General features: G+C 40.1%; 2 long non-coding RNA genes across 2 annotated transcripts in view; one reads left to right on the top strand and one right to left on the bottom strand.

Annotated features, from left to right (window-relative positions):
* Positions 1-23,747, top strand: part of LOC140641255 (uncharacterized) — a 254,655-nt gene that overhangs the window by 209,015 nt on the left and 21,893 nt on the right. The window lies entirely within an intron of this gene.
* On the bottom strand, positions 1,642-15,377 carry LOC140641257 (uncharacterized). The gene is made up of 4 exons (XR_012037802.1): positions 15,241-15,377; positions 9,988-10,114; positions 8,758-8,968; positions 1,642-2,159 (listed from the first exon to the last, which is right to left on the bottom strand). It is a non-coding gene; the product is annotated as an uncharacterized lncRNA (long non-coding RNA).

Genomic DNA, 23,747 nt, shown 5'->3' with positions numbered 1-23,747 from the left:
TAGTGCTCAGGGAGAAAACCATGTAACAAAACATGCATATATTTTTAAAAGATTTTATTGATTTATTCATGAGAGACAGAGAGACAGGCAGATGGAGAAGCAGGCTCCATGCAGGGAGCCCAACATGGGACTTGATCCCGGGTCTCCAGGATCAGGCCCTGGGCTGAAGGTAGCACTAAACCGGCGAGCCACCCGGGCTGCCCCCAAAACATGCATTTTTAAGACACAAGGAATAATGTGTAAATATGTAGCACTTGAGAACATTTTTAGCTGACTTTTCAGGCTCAAATATCTGTTGATACGACCTAAGCAGAGTCATTACATGTGGACGACAGCTATCCTTTCTTGCTACCCACCATCCAGTCTCATCATTCCTTGCCAAGAGAACTCTCTGATAAAGCAGTAGGATGCAGAGGCCCAGTATAATCATGGTTGGTTTAAGCCAGTCATCATGAGCTCTTACGTTTTTGCTAATAATTGGTCTACGGATGAATTTGTGACTTGTGACTCAGTCCCAAGAAGATAAGACATGAGGGGAAGACTGCCTCGGGCTTCCAAGAAAGTTTCCCCACAGGGAGTGGGCAAGGGTTTTGCTCCTGTCCTTTCTCTTCTTACTTCATCACTCTAGTGTAGGGATATAGTACCTGAGGTGTGACTATAAAGGAAATAACACAGACTACCCAAGGATGAAAGAACAAAAGGATTGAAGGAAACTGGGTCTTTGGGAATTTGCGTTAAGTAAAGTTACAGTTAAGTTAGAGTTATGTTCTAATGGTCCACACACCACTGTTTATGCAATTACATATCTGCACTAAATGCATCTTAGCTGATACATTAAGAAATAGAATTAAAAGCACACTTAGATTCCCCAGTTTTCACCATGGTAGCAAGAGGATGGGTAATAATTAACAAATATTTTTAACATGCATAAGCTGCGCTTTTCAGTAGAGTATCATAAATTCTTTGTAGAGAAGTTCTATCATAAGTCAAAACAACACAACTATAAGACAAAAACATTTATAGGTAGAACAAAGTAAGAATTTAACTTGATGTATGCTAAAATACAGTTGGTCTGGTTTTACTTTATGCACCATTTCTCTCATGTACAACGTTAGCACTTACAGATATGATTAAAAACAGATTAACTGAACAGAATGTGTAATGGTCCTCAGCTGAGTATCAGAAAATTAAAACAGATTTGAAAACTCTTCTGCAACACTCAGGATTTAAATACATTGAGTATGTCAGCAATTTTGTACTCTCACAGCAAGAGATAAAAGAAGCAAAGATAAAGGGATGCACAAAATAGGAATGTCTTTGGGGATATTAAGGCAATTAAGAGCAATATGGAAGTAATCAAAATTTGGTCGACAGACCAAATAAGACCTTATGAAATAAAAATATGGGCCAACATTTGCAAAATGTTGCATGCCTTCAGATTACATATGTCTACAACAGAAATCAAGGGTTAGATTCAATGAGCAGATATGAAACATTAGCAATGGATGAAATGCAAAAGGATTTCCTAGGCTTGAACATATTCAATGTTTCTCAATCTTTTATCATGGGAGACAAAGCAGTGTATGAGTAGAAAACAGGCAAAAGTCAAGCAGCTTGTTTTATTTATTGTGAACAGTTGTGTTTCACGTCAGTGTGAGATATCCAAGAAGTTCTTATGAAGCTTGTATTTTCTCAGATTATTTTTTCCTGAGATGACAGGGACTAAAAGGTACACATAATGAATGCATCTAGTATCCTAGCATGAAACATATGGAATTGCCCGAATGCAGGCACCCACTGTGGATTAATAAAACCAAGTCACTCGCATCAGGGGATACTGGTCTTCTCTGGAGACTTCCCTGGAAGAGAAGTAAGAACCACAGACATAGATAAACACGGGGTTTAAACTATCACTCAATGCAGATCTCACGAAGATGAGAATGCAGCCAACAGATGTGACCCAAACCGCACCAGACAGAAGGAAATCATAATGAGGCAGACGAGAAGCTATGTCTCTGTCTGGATTATATGTGATGGGTTGCAAACTGACATATTACAATCCCGATTTCAATGCAGCAGCTGTCATCTTGCTGATCCACTTGTGTATTTCTCTCAACTCATTCAGCATCCTTTTGTGGTTCTTCCAATGTGGCAGTATCCTAAAAAGATGATTTTAATCATATCAAAGACATTTGAACTTTAATAACAGTGCCACGAAGGAGAGGCGAGCTAGTGCTTCTGTTGCTAATTTGTTTCATCGCTTCCTACGTTTCAGGTTTCCCATATCCAGGCATACCTCTTGTGTTTGCAGTTTGATGGTTAAAGGACGTCTAAATGCTTTCATTCCTTCCCCCCATCTTTTTTCTTTGGCTACAATTTGGGAGGCCAGATTCAGACTGATTTTCAGCAAGAGCGTGTTCCTACTAGTTTATTTAGAGAGCATTTCCTTATAGTCTCTAAAATAATTGTGAAAATCCCCTTTGGAGTCTCGTGACTGTGCCTGATGCTTTACCCAGCCAGTACAGCTACCAGATGTAGAATCTGCTAATTAGCCACTTTTAGAATCTTACCCATAAATTGGCAAACAAAACATCTAGAACCTTCAGGGTTCTGTGAATAAATCACCTTCCCCATTAGTGTTCACAAATGAAAAGGAAAAGTCTCCAAGTAAAGCAGTGTTTCAAGTCCAAGGACTGTTCCATAACCACAGAGCATTATAGCAGAGAAAAATTAGCAACACAAACCTCTTTGGCTCTAAAAGATTTCAAACACACTGGACATGAAATTGGTAACCGTCCTGCTATGAGGTCATGATCCTGCTGGGAAACAGGAGAGGGGGAGACGTCAGCCTTGTTCCAATTTATTGAGACTGAGGGAAATAGACAGGAATGCTGTTGATGGCAAAGATACCCCAAGCCCAGTTGCCAATGAAAACTGTTCTCATCCAGTTGCTGCATCCTCACAAAAGGAAGGATTAAGTGCTGGACAAAAGGAACTCAAGGTCAAGGAAACTGCTTCGGTCCCAGCCTTGGTTTCAGTAGCCACCGTCAAGTTCCGGTCACTTGAGAGCTTTGTCTCTAAAACGAGAGATTGGGTGAAATGACCTTTCAAGTCCTATCCTCTGTCAAGCACACAGGTGCCTAATGTCTACCTCTGAGAGGAAGGCAAATAAATCCCAAGGACAGAAAAGAACCTCTCCCCATAAGAGTCACCCTTTGGTTAGGAAGATCTCATCTTCCCTCTACTGACTGCATCAAAACCTTGAAAGCTCAAGATTTGAATCTCAAGGGTGAGGATTGGGAGCAGGAAGCTCTTCTGTTTGGGAAGGTGCTTGAATGAAGTAAACAGATGAGAAGGGAATTGTAGAGTAATACAAAGGACTAGTATCCATTGTGGGTTAGGATAATAGGGGTTTATACTATGATATCATTAGGCATAATTAATATTTAATTCACAAAATAAGAATGAGGCTCTTTAGTCCACAAAACCCAAACTTGAGTCAACAAGATGCTGTAGACAACAATGTCCTAGCCATGGAAGATGGGCATGACTGGGCACTTAAGCCAGGCTGAGAAATTCTTTTCCTAAAAAGGCTGGACATAGTGCAGATTGGCATGGTGAAAAATAACTCATATCCAGCAAATATGTAGTAATTACTATATGCTGGGTACTAATATACACACTTGGCATGTATTAACCCATATAATCTTATCAATAATCCTATAAAGGAAGTTCTGTTAGTATCAGCTTACACATATGGACACTGCCCAAGGCCATACAGCTTGTGGTTGTTAGCTAATGTTGTATAACAAATTCCCCAAGCAGCTAAAGCAATAATAATTTATTTATATATTTCACAGTTTCTGTGGACCTAGCATTCAAGAACAGCTTGACTGGGTGATTCTGAGTCAAGGTCACTCATAAGATGTTAGATAACACCTGTGGCTGTATTCATCGGAAAACTTGCCCTCTCACTAAACAGGGAGCAGAGGGAGAGTCACGAGGGAAGCAAGACTAGGAACTCAGATAAACCCTGGATGAAAAGCTTGAGTTTTTATCTTTTTCCCTCTTGACAGTCAATAAAAGCCCCTATTCAAGATCCAGTTTTAGGTTTCTAATTCCCTCTAATTTCCCTCTCTGAAGCCACTTTTGTCCTAGCAACATCATCCCAGTTGGAGAAGTTGCATCTGAGTTCTGAATGCTGACCAGTCCTCAAGCAGTGGAGATCAGATGGAGCTGCTCAGCAGGGGCCAGGAGCCAGGGGACAGGGAGGAGCAGGCAAAGTACAGTGGGCTGGCTCTTTTTCTCCGGACAGAGAGAAAATAAAAGGAGGAGAGAAGGGGTGATTTGCTTATATTTGTGTAAGGGTTATTCTGTAGCAGACCTAGGTTACAAATGAGAAGAGCTCTTGGTTATCACTTACTGTCTTTTACTGTAAATGAATAAGAATCTAGGCACAAGAGAATTCTTCAAATCTGAAAGCGAATATACAAAAAGAGAGCACCAAAGAGGAAAAGCCAAAACAAAAGTGGCGATTCTGGTAAGTCCTATAATATCCTTGGGTGTTAAAAGATAGTGAATTTTAAGATAGAGAAATTACCAAGTAAAGCTGAAAGTTAGTCATATTAGCATTATGTCCTTTCAAAATTTGGGTATGGTCTTTTCAGGTGTTTTATACAGAAATCTCAGCAGGGCTTTCCCCCCAGTCAGAGACTGACAAAAGGCAATTCATAGAAGAAAATATACAAATAGCTAATAAATACATGAAGATTTTGTTCAAACTTGGTAGTAATCAGAGAAATATAAATTTAAAACATGATACTCTGTTGTCAACCTAGCACATCTGCAAAACTTTTACATATTAATAATATGTAGTACTGGTAAAAATCTAGGGAATAGACACAGTACTACACTTTTATTAGACATGTAAATTAGGGCAGGAGAGGAGAGGAAAACTTGACAGTATTTCTCAAAATTCTGCTTCCAAGTGTTATCCTAAAGAAATACTCCCACTTGGTCCTAAAGTGGTACGTACCAGGGAGCCCATTGCAAAAACAGTGTATAATAGTGAAAAATTAGAAACCCAGTATTTCATCTGTAAAGGTCTGGTTAAAAATAATTATGCTACATTCATACTACAGAATGTCTGACCAGCAGCTTGAAAGATAGATAGATAGATAGATGATAGATAGATAGATATAAATACATATAGAGATATATATAGATATAGATATAGATGATATAGATATAGATAGATATAGATATAGATATAGATACACACACACATACTGACATAAAAAGTTTTCCAGGTTATACTGTTAAATGAAAAAAGCAAATACAGTCTAAGAACTGTAAGAACAGTAAGTGCTAGGGGGGTTTTACATAATTTTTACATATTTTTGCATAATTTTTATTATCTAAAAAAATAACACAAAACTACATATCTGTAGTGTATCTGTAACTGAATAAATCCATAGAAGAAGGTCCAGAAGTCTGCATATCTCTCTATGAAGTATAGTCACCCCTGAAGAATAGCATAAGATTGTGAGAGAAAAAATATAAAAGGTAGAGGAAGCTATGAAAAGGAAGACTATCATTTTTTTAATCAGAATTTATTCATGTATTACTTGTGTAAAAAAAAAAAAAAAAACCCAAACTGTGAATGTTGTAAACATTAAGGCATTCTAGACCAAGTATTCAGTGCACAAAAGCATTCCATATGTATACACAATATCGCCTTGTTGCAACCACATTCTCAGAAAATCAAGCCTTGTTTGCCTGGAACTAAGCAATTGTGTCTGAAAGAATGAGGAGAAATAAACCCATCTATCTCTGTCATCTGTTGTTAGATTTTGGCCCTACCTTCTTCTTGCTTCTATCTTGATGTCCTTCTTATGATCATTGTTTCCTACCTAACTCATATAAAAGGTATAAAACATAAACCATTAATGAAACTGGAAAATTGGACATGAAAAACCAGTTTCCATATTTGAGGCACATGGATTTTCCCAGGTAGTATTGCAAAAAAAAAAAAAAAAAATCAGTAATTCATGGGTTTTTTTCGATCTGAGAAATAAATGTTGAACCACCCAAATCTCAACAGATACTCTGACCTTTTCTCCAGATCTGTCTATATAATTACAATATAAGCTGTCCACTCCATATAAACGTACCAGTAGTTTCATCATGCCTCACACTTTGTTGCCTGCAGCAAATGCTTTCGTCTGCTATAAGCCTTCTCCCTACTTGTAGTTACCAAGACGTTGGGCATGGTTGCCTTCCCCAGCAGAAAGCAAACAGTTGGAGGGTTACTGTGTCTCATTCATTTTGTGTCTCCCTTGGTACAGTGTCTAGCTCAGTGATTGGCCTCTAGAACTTACTTAAAAACTATTGCTCATTACTCAATTGATATATAAATGCTATATGTTCAATGAAGCATCTATAGAAGGAGTTTTTATTCTTGTGGATCATAGCAAGTAATGAAAGCAAATAGGCAAGGCACCAAGATATGATTCCAGAATTTGCAGAAACTAGGGGATAGAGTGTGAGAGGTACAGGGGAAACATTTGGGCAGTGCAGCTCCTCAAGGCCAGCAGCTATGTCTTCTATCTCTGTAATTTCTACACCCAACACAGTGTCTGGTGACCTAGTGGGTGCTCCATGAATACTGTTGATGAATGATTTAAGCAAAAAGCAGGCCTAGGCTTTGGCAGCAGACAATCCTGTATTCGAATCCTGGCCTGATAAAAATTTTACACCTGTGATCCTCAATATTCTGTTTCTTTAGATCCTCTTTTGCAAAGTTGAAATTAAAAACTCCATAATCACCAGGTTGCATTGAAAGTTAAGTGGGTAAAATATCCATGGCAGTGCTTGGGCCTTGAGAAATAGTATTTGCCTGCCTTCTCTCACCACTGAGATAGAAACTGGCATTCCAGAGGAAAAAAGTTAAGAAAATCAGTCAAAGGATTTTCATTGGCCAGTTTGAGTTCTGTTACTTTATGTGATATTCATATGATGTGGATAAAATAAGGTACTAGTGTCGAAACCTTTACAGCCTGTTTATCTGTATGCCCACCCACTCGCCCCAACCCCTCAGCGAAATAGAAGCTTTTCTGTTCACTTGGCCTCAGCCCTGGTTTCCAAGAGAGAAGGTAAGCCTCCGAGCTCAGTTCCTCCAGCTTGCTGGTAGAGAACAGGAGACAAAGCAAGAACAAGAGGAAGAAATGCAGAATTTTCAAAAGAAGAAGTCACAGTTTGTTTCTAAGAGAGAAGGAAAACCAGAGGCAAGAGCAAAGAGTAGGAGGAAATGTAAAACTCTCGTTGGCTCACTTTAGAGGAGAGATTTTCATGGAGATTTGGGGGAGAGCGCACATACACCCCTTTGGGTGCCTAAGAAGTGTGAGAGATACGGAGTTAGAGGGAAGAAGAGGGAAAGATTTTTTAAATGGTTGAAGTAAATTATGAAGCCATTATATTGGAATGTTTTTCTTTACTTACTCAGATGTAAGTAAAGATCACACTGGGTTTAGTCATGTTAACTGAGTTTCTTTATGCACAGTACCATGCAAAAAATTGGGTATCCTGTTATCTCGGGCTTTCTTCAGATTACGGAGAGAGTTCCTGGAAGGTTGCATGAGAACTGCCCTCCATACAGAAACAAACAGTGAGGACAGAATCCAGTGTGGCATGTGGCAGCAGGTTGCGTGGGCAGGACTGGATGCTTCTTTTTCAGAAAGAGAGACGATGCATATGCACAGGTGGAAACACATCCTCTTACCTATTGTAAGCAGGTAAAATGCCTGGAAGAGATCAAGCTAAAATGATATTTGCCTCACTGTCAACCACCTGCTAAATGAAAGGGTACCCTTTCAGAGGAGACTGCGATGAAATATAGCAAATATGCAGAAGGTAGATGTAGTCGTTTCCTGGGGATATTTTAACAAATTGCCACAAACTTGGGGAAGTAAATCATAACTTTGTTCTCTCACGGTGCTAGAGGTTAGAAGAAATTCTAAATCAGGGGGTTGCAATGGCCCCACTCTTTCAAGAGGTTCCAGGGGAGGATCTGTTCCATTCCTGTGTGTCAACTTCTAGAGGCTTAGGCCATCTTTGGCTTATGGCCACATGGCCTCAATCTCTGCATTTATCTCCACATCCACTGTGTGTCCTTCACTGTGTGTCTGGCCTGTGGCCCTAGCACATCACTCTGCCTCTGTCATCACATTGCCTTGTTTTCTGTCTGTGTGTCTCTCTTTTTTTAGAAAAAGATTTATTTATTTATTTTAGAGACAAAGAACAGAAGTGTAAGGGGCAGAGGGAAAAGGAGAGAGAATCTCAAACAGACTCCACGCTGAGCACAGAGCCCACAGTGGGGCTGGATCTCATGACCCTGAGATCACCACCTGAGCTGAAACCAAGAGTCAGATACTTAGCTGACTGCATCACCCAGGCACCCCTCTTTGGGTCTCTTACAAGGACCCTTGTCTTGAATTTATGGCCTACCCTGTTAATCCCAAATGATCTCATGATTTCAATACCTTTAACTTCATTACATCTGTAAAGATCCTTTTACCAAACAAGTTGCTATTCACAGGCTCCAGGGTTTGATGTGGATGTAGATTGGGGGCAAGGGGAACATTCAATATACTATCGTGCATACATAATTAAGCAGCTAAGAGTATTTTTCTAAGGTGGAATAACCATTCCCAAATCAAGAAATTAGCACCATCCAAGAAGCCCTGTCATGCCACTTACCATCATTACCAACACTCCCAGTGATATCTGTTAGATTTGTCAGCTTGAGAACTTTATATGAAGCAATCATCAGTATGTACACTCTTCCTCAGTGTTGGCACATCACATTGTGAGATATTCGTCATTGTGAGACTCATCTAGTTGTAGATTGATCATTGTTCTTGCTTTGTGGTATCCCTTTATGTAGCAATACTATGACTCATTTGTGCACCTACAATAGATGGACATTTGTGTTATCTCTCGTCTTCAGCTATTGAGAATAATGCTACTATCCATATTCTAGTACACGTCTTTTGGTAAAGATACATATGTCTTTCTGTTGGGTATATACCCAAGAGTGAGCTTGCTGGGTCACAGAGTATGTGCATGGTTTGCTTTGCTAAATACCACCAACCAGTTTTCCATTGGTAAATCAGTAAGGCTGCCATTAAACTTGACTTTGCAGAATAATTAACTAATTTCTATGGAAGTCTCCAAAAGGGAGATTTCACCAACTCCTTAGGAAACTTCCCAGAGGTTGAACAAACTTCAAGGTTTCCAGTGTTTTCTTGAGAATTAGTGGAACCCACTTTTGTAGAAATAATTTGTTAAGTAAATAAATAATCCATACAAGATGGTGGAGAGAATGCTTCATCCACTAAGGAAAATAATTGGAAACATTTTAACCTCGTTTATATACATCTGCACCCTGAGTGGGAGCACACACCCTGGATAGCCTGGTACTGTTTACACAGCCCTCACCACTCCATGGTCTGTGCAAGTCCCGGGAGTTTGCTGACAAGATTTACAGATTTGCTGCAAATTCCACAGCTGTGCCTTCTAGGTTTTTCTCCATTCCATGGATACTTTTTCTCTAATGCACTGGATTAAAGTAGAGAATAAACATAGCCTCCAGATCTATTCACTCTGATTAATCAAGAAGGCCAGATACCTCTCCCTCTATTATGTAAATAATTTAGTGTTCCCCAGCAAAGCTGCATATCCAAACCTATAAAGGTACCCAGCAGAATATAGCCTTCTATATATACCTGAAGCCAGACTCCAGAGAGATAATTGGGGTTATGAATATGGAATCTAGGTAAAAGCACTGGCCACAGAGAAGGGCAGATGCAAAATAGATCACTGTGGTGTTCCTTGGTCCCATGAAATCTCTTAGGGACTGTGTGTGTTAGCTGTACTAGGTAGGGTTGTGAGATGTTTGAGAACCTTGGTAAATGGGAACAGCATTACCATTCAGAAGGATTTTATGCATTCTCCATATGAGTGTTTCCACTTAAGGGGATGTTCACAAATATTGGGCTTTCCTGGCTCTTGAGTCTGATTCAACGACAACAAGGCAGTATCATAGCATCATTTCCTGTAGGAAAGAAAAGCACAATCAGTACCCAGAAGTCTCCAAGCAGCTAGTCGGCCTAGGGCCTACTCAGCATGGAAAGCCCATTACCTAACAGGGGATTTTGGTGTCATGCAAATCAGTTTCGGAATTCACTCAGTTTGCTCTTGCTTAGGAGTAGTTCAGAAGGAAGAGTACACAATGAAGGAAATCAGTCCTCTAAAGCCAGTTCTCTTACTTTGGCCTCTGATTATGAACCTCTCAATGAATCTCTAGAGCGCTATATAAAATAATTGAAGGAGGGATCTAGAAAGTGCACTAGTCCTCTGGAACATGGTAGACAGTGCGCTATACCCTTGCCAGCAGCATTTTTTCTCCACTTTGCCAAAGGATCATCCACATTTCCCAGCCATGTGCCTTGCATGAGGTTAGCCCAGTGTTGTGCCAGTAAAGGTGTAATAACAGGCTCACCAAGATCAGAAAAAAAGCCCTGAGTCCTTGTGTCTATCCATTGTACATGGTGTAAATATCCCCCACGGTGTCCAACCTAAGGCCACCAAAATGATATCCCCGGATGCAGATGGGTAAAACATGCACAGTTAGTACCTCGTGATACAGTGTTTCCACCACACAGTTACTATAGAGATAAATACACTCAAGAGAAGAGATCATAATAAAATGATTAGGAAAATATGAATTTGGGGTATTATCACTTTATTTTTAGTATACCTTAATTACATGTTTTATAATTTAAGTTTTATTGGTAGCTGTCTTTTACAACCGCTTCCAGAATTCCTGAAAATTCAGTGATGGATTCCAGCAACTAAGTCCTCACCAGCTCCAGCACATCCCTGGGTTAACCCCACCTCAGCCTGAAGGGTGGACCTCATTTTCTCGAGCCATTCAGCATTTCCTATTACCCTGGCCATAGTTTCGGGATGGAATAGTGATTCAGTTTAGAACAATGAGAGGCAAAGCTGAGGGTCCCATAGAAGGAAAGTCTCTTCTCTTCCCTGAGAAGAAAGCCAATGGTGTGGCTTAAAGATGTAAGTTCTAGAACTGCTATATCATGAGAAATCCAACCTGAGGATAAAGATGACGTATGGTTGAAGATGGAGTGGACAGAATTGTATAGAAATGGAGCTACAGGTCTATGAACATGATAACCATGCATAAGTCAAACGATGCCGGAAAATCTTCCTCCAGGTATTTTAATTTCATGAGCCAAATATTATTCTCTTTTCTGTTCATGCCATTTAAGTGGGATTTTTCTGTGATTGACAACTTACACAGTTCCGAGAGATACATGGAAGATTTGGTTTATAAAAATAGTCACTGTGATGCCTGGGCGGCTCAGTAGTTGAGCACCTGCCTTTGGCTCAGGCCGTGATACCGGGGTCCTGGGATCGAGTCCTGCATCAGGCTCCCCACAGGGAGCCTGCTTCTCCCTCTGCCTGTGTCTCTGCCTCTCTCTCTCTGTGTTCTCATGAATAAATTTTTAAAAATCCTTTTAAAAAGTAATCACTAACCCTTCATATAGATATGTTGGGGGGGGGTGCCCAAATAAATAGAGCAGATTGTGTTTCTTGGTAATAAATGAAGTTATTTCTTAGCTAAACTAAATTTCTACCTTCCCTGAACACTCAGGGAGTAAACTTCATTAAAAGCCTTTTGTAGAAATTCATGGTTGTAGTATTTTTGGTATTAATGCAGGTGACATTTTTAAATTAAACTTTTTATTTTAAGATAATTGCTGGTTCACACGAAGTTGGAAATAATGCGGAGGGATCCAAGGTACCTTCTCTCCAGTTTGTCCCAATGATAATATCTTGCAAAGTGATGCTACAATGTCACAACTAAGATACTGATACTAATACAGTCAGGATGAAGAGTTCCATCCCCACAAGGATCCTTGCCTTGCCCTTTTGTAGCCACCCCCATAACCACCTCTCCTCCCACACTCTGACACCTGGCATCACTGGTCTCTTTGCTAGTTCAATAAGCTTGTAATTTCAAGAGTGTAATATCACTGTAGTCATACAGTATGAGACGTTTGAGATTGCCTTTTTTCATGCAACATAATTCTCTGGAAGTTCATCTAAATTGTTGGGTGTATCCGTAACCCTATCCTTCTTGTTGCTTAGCAATATTCCATTATATCAATTTGCCACAGTTTGACTTTTCACCTGTTGAAGGTCAGCTGCGTCATTCACAGTTCTGGGCTCTCACAAAGCGTCTATGAACATTGTGTACATGTTTTGGGGGCAGGTAATAGAAATGTTTATTCCCCTGAAGAAAATGCCCACGAGTGTGACCGTGGGGTCATGTGGTGGTTGTAATAAGAAACTAGCAAACTGTTTCCCAGAGTGGCTAATACCAGTTTCCCTTCCAACCATCAACACATGTCTCCTCTTGTTCTTTCGCATTCTTGACAGTTTTTTTTTGGGCCGTTGTGATAGGTGAATAGTGATATCTCCCTGTGATTTAAATTCACATTTCCCTCACAACCAAATACAATGAATATCTTCTCATGTGCTTGTTTACTGTCTGTTTATTCTCTTAAGTCAAATGTCTGTTTATGTCTCTTGTCCACTTTCCAGTGGGATTGTTTGTTGTTACAATATTGAGTTTTGAGAGATCTTTGTATTTTCTAGATACTAATCCTCTGTCAGAGGTGTGGCTTGCAAATATTTCCCCCCAGTCAGTAGCTTGCTTTTGATCTCAAGACGATCTCCTACAGAGCAAAAATTTTTAATTCTGTTGGGATCCTGTGTGCCACTTTTTCCCTTTATGGATTGTACTTTGGGTCTGCAGTCTAAGACCTAGATTCTGAAGATTTTTTTTTCCTAAAGGTGTTAACAGGTTTTTTTTCCACATATAAAGTTTATGATCCATGTTCAGTTAATTTTTTTTAAAGTATGAGATTTCTGCCAATGTTCATTATTTCCCCTATGAATGTCCACTTGCTCCAGCATTGTTTGGTGAAAAGCCTCAGCAGTTTTTTTAAATGATCATTTGTGCTGATGGCAGCACAAAATCTGGAAGATAGTTATTTTTCTACTAATATTACATATATTTCAATTAGATGTGATTTATTTTCTTAAAAATAGAAAGCAGTAGAGGTAAATTGCTCTATTATGAAATTAATTTTGATAAATCCAAGCTTTTCTATACAATCATCAAAAGGTACTCAGAGCCTATCAGACATCTAAATACTAGACTCAGATTAATCTTTTTGTTTCCCTGTAAAATAGGACCGGGGTATCCTATACCTGTGCGGTCTATCAAAGTAACAGGACTGAGGCTTTAATTGCTTTGTTTTGTTTTGTTTTGTTTTGGATATAACTTGGGGAGATCAGTCTTTTTCCTTCATGGCCACACCACACATTTTCCTCAACACACCTCCTCACCTAATATATGAAAACTTAATCTGCTAGGAGTAAGCCAAGATATAATGGGGAAAAAAATATGGGTTTTGAGAAGCGTTTATTAAAGGCCTTAATATCAGAGAAAAGAATGAGGATTCTCAACTATGAGAGAAAAAATTAATTCATCAAATATGTGTCATATTTTTTTAATACAACTGATTTTTTAAAAGATTTTTATTTATTCAGGAGAGACATAGAGACACAGGCAGAGGGAGAAGCAGGCTCCATGCAGGGAGCCTGACCTGGGACTCGATCCCAGGTCTCCAGGATCAGGCCCTAGGCTGAAGGTGGCGCTAAACCGCTGAGCCACCCGGGCTGCCCAAATATGTACCATATTTTATGAACAACATTGAGCTTGATTCTGTCAAATTCCCATCCCCCTGGGTTCAGGATCTGTCTTGAGCCCATGGGATCCTGCTGAATGGCTCCATAAGAGCACAGATTCTGGGGGCACTGGAATGGCTCAGTCAGTTGGGTGACTGATTCTTGGTGTCATCTCAGGTCATGATCTCAGGCTCCTGGGACTGATGGGGCTCTGTGCTCAGCAGGGAGTCGGCTTGAGGATTCTCCCTCCTTCTCCCTCTGCCTCTCCCCCCCAACTTACGTGTGCATGCTCTCTCTTTCTCAAACAAACAAATCTTAAAAAAAAAAAAAAAAAAAAGCACTGATTCAGCTTCCCGCTTTCCTAGATCCTTGTCATTCTCCCCCACCAGGTAATAGACTTCTTATAATCTCACCATCCAGCAGAGTGCCATGTATACACTAAACACTCAGTATTTGCTGTATGAATAAAGAAATCATGAGTATCAAACAAATCAACAGTTCTCAAGAAACTTATAATCTATTATGAGGACTTATGGCAAAAATACAAAAGCTAGTGGAATATGAGACGATGTCAGCCTTGGCAGGAAAAGAACAGCAAAACCAAGGCTTTTTGCCTAGGGATGCAGGATTTTCCTGTGTGATCCATCACATCTTTTAAATTTCACTCTGTCCTTTGGAGCCAAAGCCCTGCTAATGTTCTTTAGTTTACTTGTCTTTTATATTTTTTAAATACATTTCCACTGGATCTTCAGGGACCTTGTCTGTAACTATGTTTGGACAAGAGTCAGATGTTTCTGGGATCCCTAGCCAAAACACCATCTAACAGGACCCCAGTCTGACTGCTTTACCATCTCAGTGAATGACGCTTACCAAGCACGGGATTGCCTCAGACACTCAGAAGTCATCCTGACTACCTCGGCACGCTCCCTCTGTCCGTGTACCTGCCACTGATCATGGCCTTATATCTCTTCATATGGCCTTACTCTTACCCTAATCCAGCTAAGCATCATTCCTCACTTGGCTAGCAGACTCAGCTTGGGAATAGGTCTTGTATCCAGTTTTTTTTTTTTTTCTAACTCACAACCTGCCTAAATGTGTCTCAATCCCCAAACTAATTAAATTAATCTCCTACTAGAAGACCCACCAGTCCTTTTCATTGCCCTTAGGATGACGTCCAGTTTCTAGCATGGTCCTTGACCATCTTTGCTGTGCTGTCTCTCCAGACTCATGCTGTTGGGTCCCAGTCCCAGACACGGGAGCTCCAGGCTCTGGCCACACAGAATTTCTTTTATATATCACCTCTCATTTCTGGTCCTTTCCACAAACCATTTTTCCTGCCAAGAGTATTCTTTCTGCCTAAATCCTCTGCATCCATTAGTGATTATGTTTAAAACTCACAGCTCGTAGGAAGTGTTGCCTGGCTCCCTGACGGGCTCAGATGACCCTGCTGTGTTTCCCCCGTGGCTCCCTGTACTTCTACCTCAGAACTTCTCCACACATTTTTAATCACATAGTTTTCAGTCTGTCTCATGAAAGATTCAAAGGAGGTCTCTAAGGAGAGGTTCTTTGTTACTTACTCATTGTTAGATCACCAGCATCCAGCCTGGGACCAGTTACCCAGTTGGCACTCAGTGTTTTTTGAGTGTGGTTACCTGGGTGGTTAAGTGTCCGACTCTTGATTTTGACTCAGGTCATGATCTCAGGGTCGTGAGATTGATCCCCGTGTCAGGCTGCACGCTCAGCAGGGAAAAAGAGCTCAGCTCTTTCTCTCCCTCTGCTGACCCCCACTAACTCTCTCTCTCTCTCAAATAAAATAAATAAAATCTTTTAAAAATGTTTTTTGAATGAATGAATAAATAAATGAACAATCTGTATGTGGGATGCAGTATAATAGAAAAAAAAAAGAAGTGTAGAAACGAGTCAATAGACTTTTGCAATAATGAAAGAGGAAAGCAATAAAAGCCTGCAGCACATGGCAGCTGTACAAGAGAAGAAAAGCTATGGCCACGGCAGAGACTGTGGTGGCACCAAGTTACAGTGAAGAGAGAGAGAGAGAGAGATCGAGGGAGAAAGCTCCAGCAGTCAACTATATGACGCTAGTATAAAAAGCAAGCAACCAACCAAGCATACACACACGCAGAATTTCAAGAAAAACTCAGAAAATCAAGTTACTTGTTTCTAGAGTATGGCAAGGTGAGACTCTGAAATAATTGCCACAGTGTTTCTCTTGAGCATTTTTATCCTCTCCTGGTTTCTTGTTGTTTGAACTCACAGCAGAGACAATGGCTGTGAGTATCAAAGACCAAGCTTATGAAAATATTTTTGTGTGCAAACATGTGGCTTTGCACATCAAGAGTAGGCCCCATAGGGACCTACAGCTCGACGTTCAGACCACAGCTCCCTTGAATGAATATGTGATGGTGTAAGGACAGTGTTCTAATCCGAGAGAATGTATACATGCAGCCAGCTGTGAATGGGAGAAATCAGAAGGGCATGTCTAGGGATCCAAAGCTGAGGACAGGCCCAGTGCTCTGCTGCTGCCTCTCCACGGCCAAAGCCAGGGGAGTAGGCCCAGTAAAGAACCCAAACAAATTTGGGTGTTGCCATCAGGAAATGCTGTCTTGCTTCTCAGGGGTGGCTTAAGATCATGGTGGAACTCACACAAAAGCCCTCATTTCAACATCATGCTGGCCTCAGTCGAGTAGAAATGGTGGGAACCTTGATAGATATAGTTTACAGATATTTCAACAACAAAAAAACATTGAAGTAATAGAACAGGTAATATGTAGAGACAAAGAGATAGAGATACAGATGGCAGACAAGAATAAGCAGAGAAGGCAAATAATTGCCACTTACCCTGAGTTTTTCACCTGCCTAGTGGACAGTGGGGAGTATCTTGCCTTTTCCTCTGTGCCCAAGAAGGACAAGGAGGTGCCCCACTAATCAGTGGCCTTAGAAATCAGAAAATCAATTCACAGTCAGGACAAAGACACAAAAGGAATTGTGTGAATGAAGAAAAATGGTAGGGGACTCCTGGGTGGCTCAGTGATTGAGCGTCTCCCTTTGGCTCAGGGCATCCTGGGGTCCTGGGATGGAGTCCTGCAAGGGGCTTCATGCAGGGAGCCTGCTTCTCCCTCTGTCTATGCCTCTTCCTCTCTCTCTCTGTCCCTCATGAATAAATAAATAAAATCTTTAATAAATTTTCAGATTATTCGGGATGCCTCTCTCTCTGGGTCTCTCATGAATAAATAAAATCTTTAAAAAGAAGAAGAAAGAAAGAAGAAAGAAGAAAAGGAAGAAAGAAGAAGAAGAAGAAGAAGAAGAAGAAGAAGAAGAAGAAGAAGAAGAAGAAGAAGAAGAAGAAGAATGGTAGCTATAGACAAATGAGCTGTGCATGTCCCAGGAATAAATGGCAATGACGTGAGAGCAGATGATTATTTATATATCATTGGAAGCCATTGGGACTGGGTGCCAGTGACTGGAACCACATCTCTTCCACAGTGCAATATAACCATCCTGGAACTAAAGAGAAGGAAAGGAAAGGCATAGTCGAGAATATCTTGAATTTGACTGATGCTTGTCCACAAGGAGCTAACACAAATCTAAAAGTGGCATGTTTTACCTTGATTTTTTGTTTAGCAGTGATACAGAAACTTTTCTATTAATTTTCGCATGCCTAAGTCATACAATTTATGGAGTTTGTCCATAATAGCAATAAAGGTGAAAGATATACAGATACTTCTAGAAAATAAAGGTGAAAGATATACAGATACTTCTAGAAAATAAAGGTGAAAGATATACAGATACTTCTAGAGAGAAAATTAAAAAAAAAGACTTGCTCTATTTCTTAGCATTTTACCAGATAGCCTGTAACTTAAAATACTCACCCATACTGATGTGTTAAAATGTGCCATGGGAGAATCTGAAAAGTATTTGTATCTTCCCCCTAAATTGAAAATATTGTGAGGAATCTCTTCTCTCTTGCTGTGGTATTATTTAAAGAGCTATGTTTTAATGGATCCCACCAAAGTAATGACCAGATACCCATTCTGCTTAAATCAGAGCATATAAGTGGTATGATATTAAATTATTATAAAAGTACATATGTGGTCTTTATATTATATACATGTCAATGAATTATATCATTGCTAGGTTACACATGTGAAACCCCATTATCCAGTGGGTATAGCATTATGTTTCACGTGGCATTGAATCAAATAGTCCCAGCATTTTCATCTTGGAATGACTTTCCAGATAATTCAGCCAATGCATCAATATACAAACGAGGGAATGGAAGCCAAGAGAAGTTAGATAATTTGCTCAGGCACATTGTCTATTAATGCTGCAGCTAAAATGAGACCCCTGGCATAGACTACCCTGATAACTTTAATTAATTTCAAGAATAATATGCTTTATAAATTGGCTTATCAGTTAAGACACCTTCAGTGGCAAATAACTGAAGATAGAATTGAAACTGGTTTAAATAGTAAGGAAAATGTATTACCTTGTATAATGGAGAGCATGAAGATATAGCAATTCCAAGGTTAGTTAACTCTGTCAGAGGCCTGGATGTTTTTTCTTCCCTGTTCTCCCATCCTTACTGTATCTGATTGTTCTCAGGCTAGCTCCCCGTGTGGCCATAAGACATGAGACAGGTGTAGCAGTCCCAGACGACGTATACCTCAAGATCCAGCTGAAAAAGAAGGTAGTCCTTCCTAAGTGTCATTTTATCTGAATAAGGATCATTTCCCTGAGGAGCCCCCAGAAGATTCACTGGCATTTCTCTTTGGCCAGAAGTGCATCATGTGTTCATGCAATAGGACGACCCTATAGGGCTTCTATTAATCAGGATGCTTTAGGGAAAGAAATGTGTCCAGCTTCCTTTAAGGCATGTGGCCATTCTTAATGAAGGTGGCTGCCTGGAGTAATCAGGAGTCAAGGATAGACAGGAAAGAAGAGAGAATAATTGCAAGACAAGCAATGGTGTCTGTCCTTACGGGCACATGTTCCTGGGCATAAATCAAAGTTGATTCTAACAGTAGAGGAAAGATGAGTATTCACATGGACTAATTGACAATCCTTGCTAAAGCAAGTCACTATCTTATGAAAGTGAAGAATTTATCACATATTCTTTTTTTTTAAGATTTTATTTATTTATTCATAGAGACACAGAGAGGGAGAGGGAGGCAGAAACACAGGCAGAGGGAGAAGCAGGCTCCATGCAGAGAGCCTGACATGGGACTCGATCCAGGGTCTCCAGGATCACACCCTGGGCTGCAGACAGCACTAAACCGCTGAGCCACTGGGGCTGCTTTTATCACATATTCTTGATGTCAATCCCAATGATCACATATAGGATTTACTTAAAAAGCATAATTAAAACCCTAAAAAGACGGGATCCCTGGGTGGCGCAGCGGTTTAGCGCCTGCCTTTGGCCCAGGGCGCGATCCTGGAGACCCAGGATCGAATCCCACGTCGGGCTCCCGGTGCATGGAGCCTGCTTCTCCCTCTGCCTGTGTCTCTGCCTCTCTCTCTCTCTGTGTGACTATCATAAATAAATAAAAATTAAAAAAAAAAACCCTAAAAAGAACACAATTTCTTCAATTAGTACAGTTTACGTTGAAATAAGCGACTTTGATTCATTTGCCTTTTTGTTCTAAATTATGGCACTTGGGATATGAACCACCTTATTAAGTAAAAACTATTGATTAGTGTCTCTATAGATGATGACACCAAGCCTCTGAGATACATTTATGATTCTTCAAGTGTGGTCTCTGGATCAGCAGTATTAGCATCACCTGGAAATTTATTTAAAGTGCAAAATACTGGGCTCTATCTCATACTTACTTGGACTCTTTGGGAGTGGCCCAGTAATCCATACTTTAACAAGCCTTCCAAGTGATTCAGATACAATGGAATGTTTTACAACCATGGCACAAAACAAATAACATGGAGCCAGGATTTGAACATAGAGTCTTAGCTCCAGGGACTGTTCATTTAACCAGTGTGTTAAACTGACTCCCTCCCCAGTAAACAAAGAGTTTCTAGATAAAACAAACTATAGAAAAATGTATTACACCTCTCTTCATCATAAAAAAAGAATACTAGGGGAACTTGGGTGGCACAGTTAAGTGCCCAACTTTTGGTTTCAACTCAGATTGTGATCTCAGGGTTGTTAGATCGAGCCCCACTTCGGGCTCCGCGCTCAGTGTAGAATCTGCTTGAGATTCTCTTACTCCTCCCTCTGCCTCTCCTCACTGCACACATGTGCTCACTCTCTCTCCATCTCTCTCTCTCTCTAAAATAAATAAAATAAATCTTTTTTTTTTAAAGAAGAAGGACTATACTAGATTGGGGAGGAAACCAGTCTATGATAGAGCAAAGTGCTACCATTTTTTGTATCCATATTTCACTCGACTCTGTTGCCATCATAAACATGATCCATATGAATTAAGATGGTGATGAATCACAGTAACCCATTTGGCCACACTGTGACGTGGGTGCTCTGGTTTTACTTTCAGATATGGAATTGAGAGGTGTGGAAGAATGAGTCCCTAAGTGAACCAGACCTTGGGTTTCAATTTACGAAAGTCCTTCTTTTGATAATTTTACATTCGAATGATCCGATGCAGAATTAGATGAAAGAGATGAATCATGAGATGACTGTGGGTTACTTGAATAGATATTTTTATAATGATTACAGGCACACACAACACCACATTCTTAAAATTATATTGCCTTGTGTTACAAAGAGCTTATTCTTCTCATAATGGCATCTTGATAGAATGTGGGTGGGCTGAATAGCTCCCAGGGCATTAGCAAAGCAATGACATAAAATCATTGTTTTATTTTCTGCAGCTCCTCTGGATAGCTTGGGGGAAATTATGTGACTACTCTACAAATGATGGGTAACTATGAATTCCAAAGAAATGAGTCAAGGGATTGCATGACATCATCAATTCAGAAAGGACAGAGTTTGGGTCTTATTTCATGCAATCAGGACCATACAGTCTATTTTCTTTATAGTTTCCAGATATTTCCTTTATGAGCTACATAATTATTTTTGCCAAAAGTACATGCATCTTACTTTTTTCATTTTTTTCCTATTTTCACACACTAAAATTATGAAAAGTAACCCCCCCCCCCTCTCTTTTTAGGGAGGGAGGGTGGAAGGGGCAAAAGGAGAAGGAGTGAGAGAATCTTAAGCAGACTCCACACCCAGCGCAGAGCCCTCTGCAGGGCTCGATCTCACCACCCTGAGATCCTGACCTGAGCTGAAATCAATAGTTCGACACTTAACAAACTGAGCTACCCACATGCCCCATCACCCTCTCTTTTAAATATTTTTTTTTAATTTTTATCTATTTATGAAAGTCACAGAGAGAGAAAGAGAGGCAGAGACACAGGCAGAGAGAAGCAGGCTCCATGCACCGGGAGCCCGACGTGGGAACTGATCCCGGGTCTCCAGGATCGCGCCCTGGGCCAAAGGCAGGTGCCAAACCGCTGCGCCACCCAGGGATCCCCACCCTCTCTTTTAATACTTAATATTACATGAAAAGAATAGCACAACAGTAAATTGAGGGTTTTGGTATATACACAAGCAAACTATTTAGGATTTTATTTCATTGGATGTCATCTATTTACTTGAAAACAAAACTAGTCTGTTTGGCATGATGAGCCACATCCTGGGCTTGACAGTTCCACCTTTACTGTTTAGTGACCCTGAGTCAACTGCATTCTGTATCTAAGCTCCAGTCACTTGATCTATAAAATGGGAATAGTAATGTGACCAGATAGGAATATATAAGGTTTGATAAAGTAATATATTTAAGTCACTGACCCCATGGCTGACTCTTGGATAGTAACCAGTATGTACTATTTTCATTCTCATTTTCTCATCCCTCGTTACCATCATCATGGTAAAGATAATCTGAAAAATATACGAGTGACTACATTTTTTAGAAATTTTATACATTTTCCTGAGAATCTCTGTCACTTTTGTGAAATTCTTAGAAGAGTCTTTGGCTTTTAACAGAAGTAGGAAGCCCCACAGCAAAAGTTGTATATTAATCACCGTATTCCCAAAACCCAATAACCAATGTTAGACGTATTGAACAACTAAACTAGCTTATCTGAAACTACTTGTTTATAGGGAAATGTGCGAGAATACTTCCTTTCTTATGTCTCAGTTAAATAAATGTAGAATCACAGATTTTCTTTATAGTGGTAGATATAGATATTTCTTTTTGCCAAATGTTTTCTAAGCAAGGTATGTTAATTGCTTTTTTAAATCAGGGCATTTTGCAACACTTTCTATTTTATGAAGACTTGAAATGTAAAACACTGCCAAGATAACACTGAAATTGCAAGTGCATTCTTATCTAGCATACTGGCGGACTCTAGTTGTGCATTCTGTGCCTGGATCTAGACAGCTAGTTGTTTAGAACCAGGCTGGGATTACAGAGTCTACTTGTATTATTAATTGCCTCCCCACCCCGGTTGGCAAATTCATCTCATCCTTTACCCTAGAAATAAATGAATGAGATGGGGGAATCTGAGTGGCCCATGGCCACAGTTGAAATGCTGGTCCAAGAGTTTTGTCACTCAAGAATCTTATCTTTGTGCAATTCAGGGCTGGATGTATAAAAAATAAAACCAGGCTGTTTCCTTTGCTCAGGATAACTGCAGGGAAATGACAGGCATACCTCATTTTATTGCGCTGCACTTTACTACACTTTGCAGATACTGTGATTTTTACAAATTGCAGGTTTCTGGCAACCCTGCTTTGAGCAAGTCTACTGGCACCATTTTTCCAGCACCACTTTCTCACTTCATTTCTTTGTGTCATATTTTGGTAATTCTTGGAATATTTCAAACATTTTCATTATTATTGTATTTGTGACCTTTGATGTTACTGTTGTAATTATTTTGGGGAACCATGAACCATGCTCATAGAAGATAACAAGCTTTCTGAATATGTGTCTTCTGATTGCTGCACTGACTGGCCATTCCCCAATCTTTCTTTCTGTCCTTGGTTTCCCTATTCCTTGAGACACAATAATGAAATTAGACTAAGTGATAGCTCTACAATGGACTTTAAGTGTTTAAGGAAAGGAAGAGTTGGATATCTGCCACTTTAAAACAAAAGCCAGAAACAACTGAGCTTAGTGAGGAAGGTATGTCAAAAGGCAAAAGGACAAAAGGTAGGCCTCTTGCATCTGACAGCTGGCCATGTTAGGAAGGCAAAGGAAAAGTTCCTGAAGGAAATTAAAAATGCTGTTCTGGTGAACACATGAATGATAAGAAAGAGAAATAGCCTTGTTGCTGATGTGAAGAAAGTTTTAGTGGTCTGTTTAGAAGATCAAACCAAACACATTTCCTTAAGCCAAAGCCTAATCCAGAGCAAGACCCTAACTCTCTTCAGTTCTATGAAGACTGAGAGGTGAGGAGGCTACAGAAAAGTTTGAAGGTGCAGAGATTTGTTCATGAGGTTTAAGGAAGGAAGCCATCTCCATAATGGAAAAGTGGAAGGGGAGGGATGCCTGGGTAGCTCAGTCAGTTGAGCATCTGCCTTCAGCTCAGGTCATGATCCCAGGGTCCTGGGATTGAGCCCCACATTGGGCTCCCTGCTCCGTGGGGAGTCTGCTTCTCCCTCTGCCTGCCATTCCCCCTGCTTGTGCTCTCTCTGTGTGTCTGTCAAATGAATAAATAAAATCTTTTTAAAAATTGCAAAGGGAAGCAGCAAGTGCTGATGTAGAAAGTGCAACAAACTATCTATGAGATCTAGCTAAGATTATTCCCAAAGATGGCTACATCAAACAACAAATTTTCAATGTAGATGAAACAGCCCTCTACCAGAAGAAGATGCCATATAGGACTTTCATAGCTACAGAGGAGAAGTCAAT

The sequence above is a fragment of the Canis lupus genome, chromosome 10, assembly GCF_048164855.1.
Source record: "Canis lupus baileyi chromosome 10, mCanLup2.hap1, whole genome shotgun sequence".
Classification (NCBI taxonomy): Eukaryota; Metazoa; Chordata; class Mammalia; order Carnivora; family Canidae; genus Canis; species Canis lupus.
This window is presented reverse-complemented; position numbering and strand designations above follow the sequence as displayed.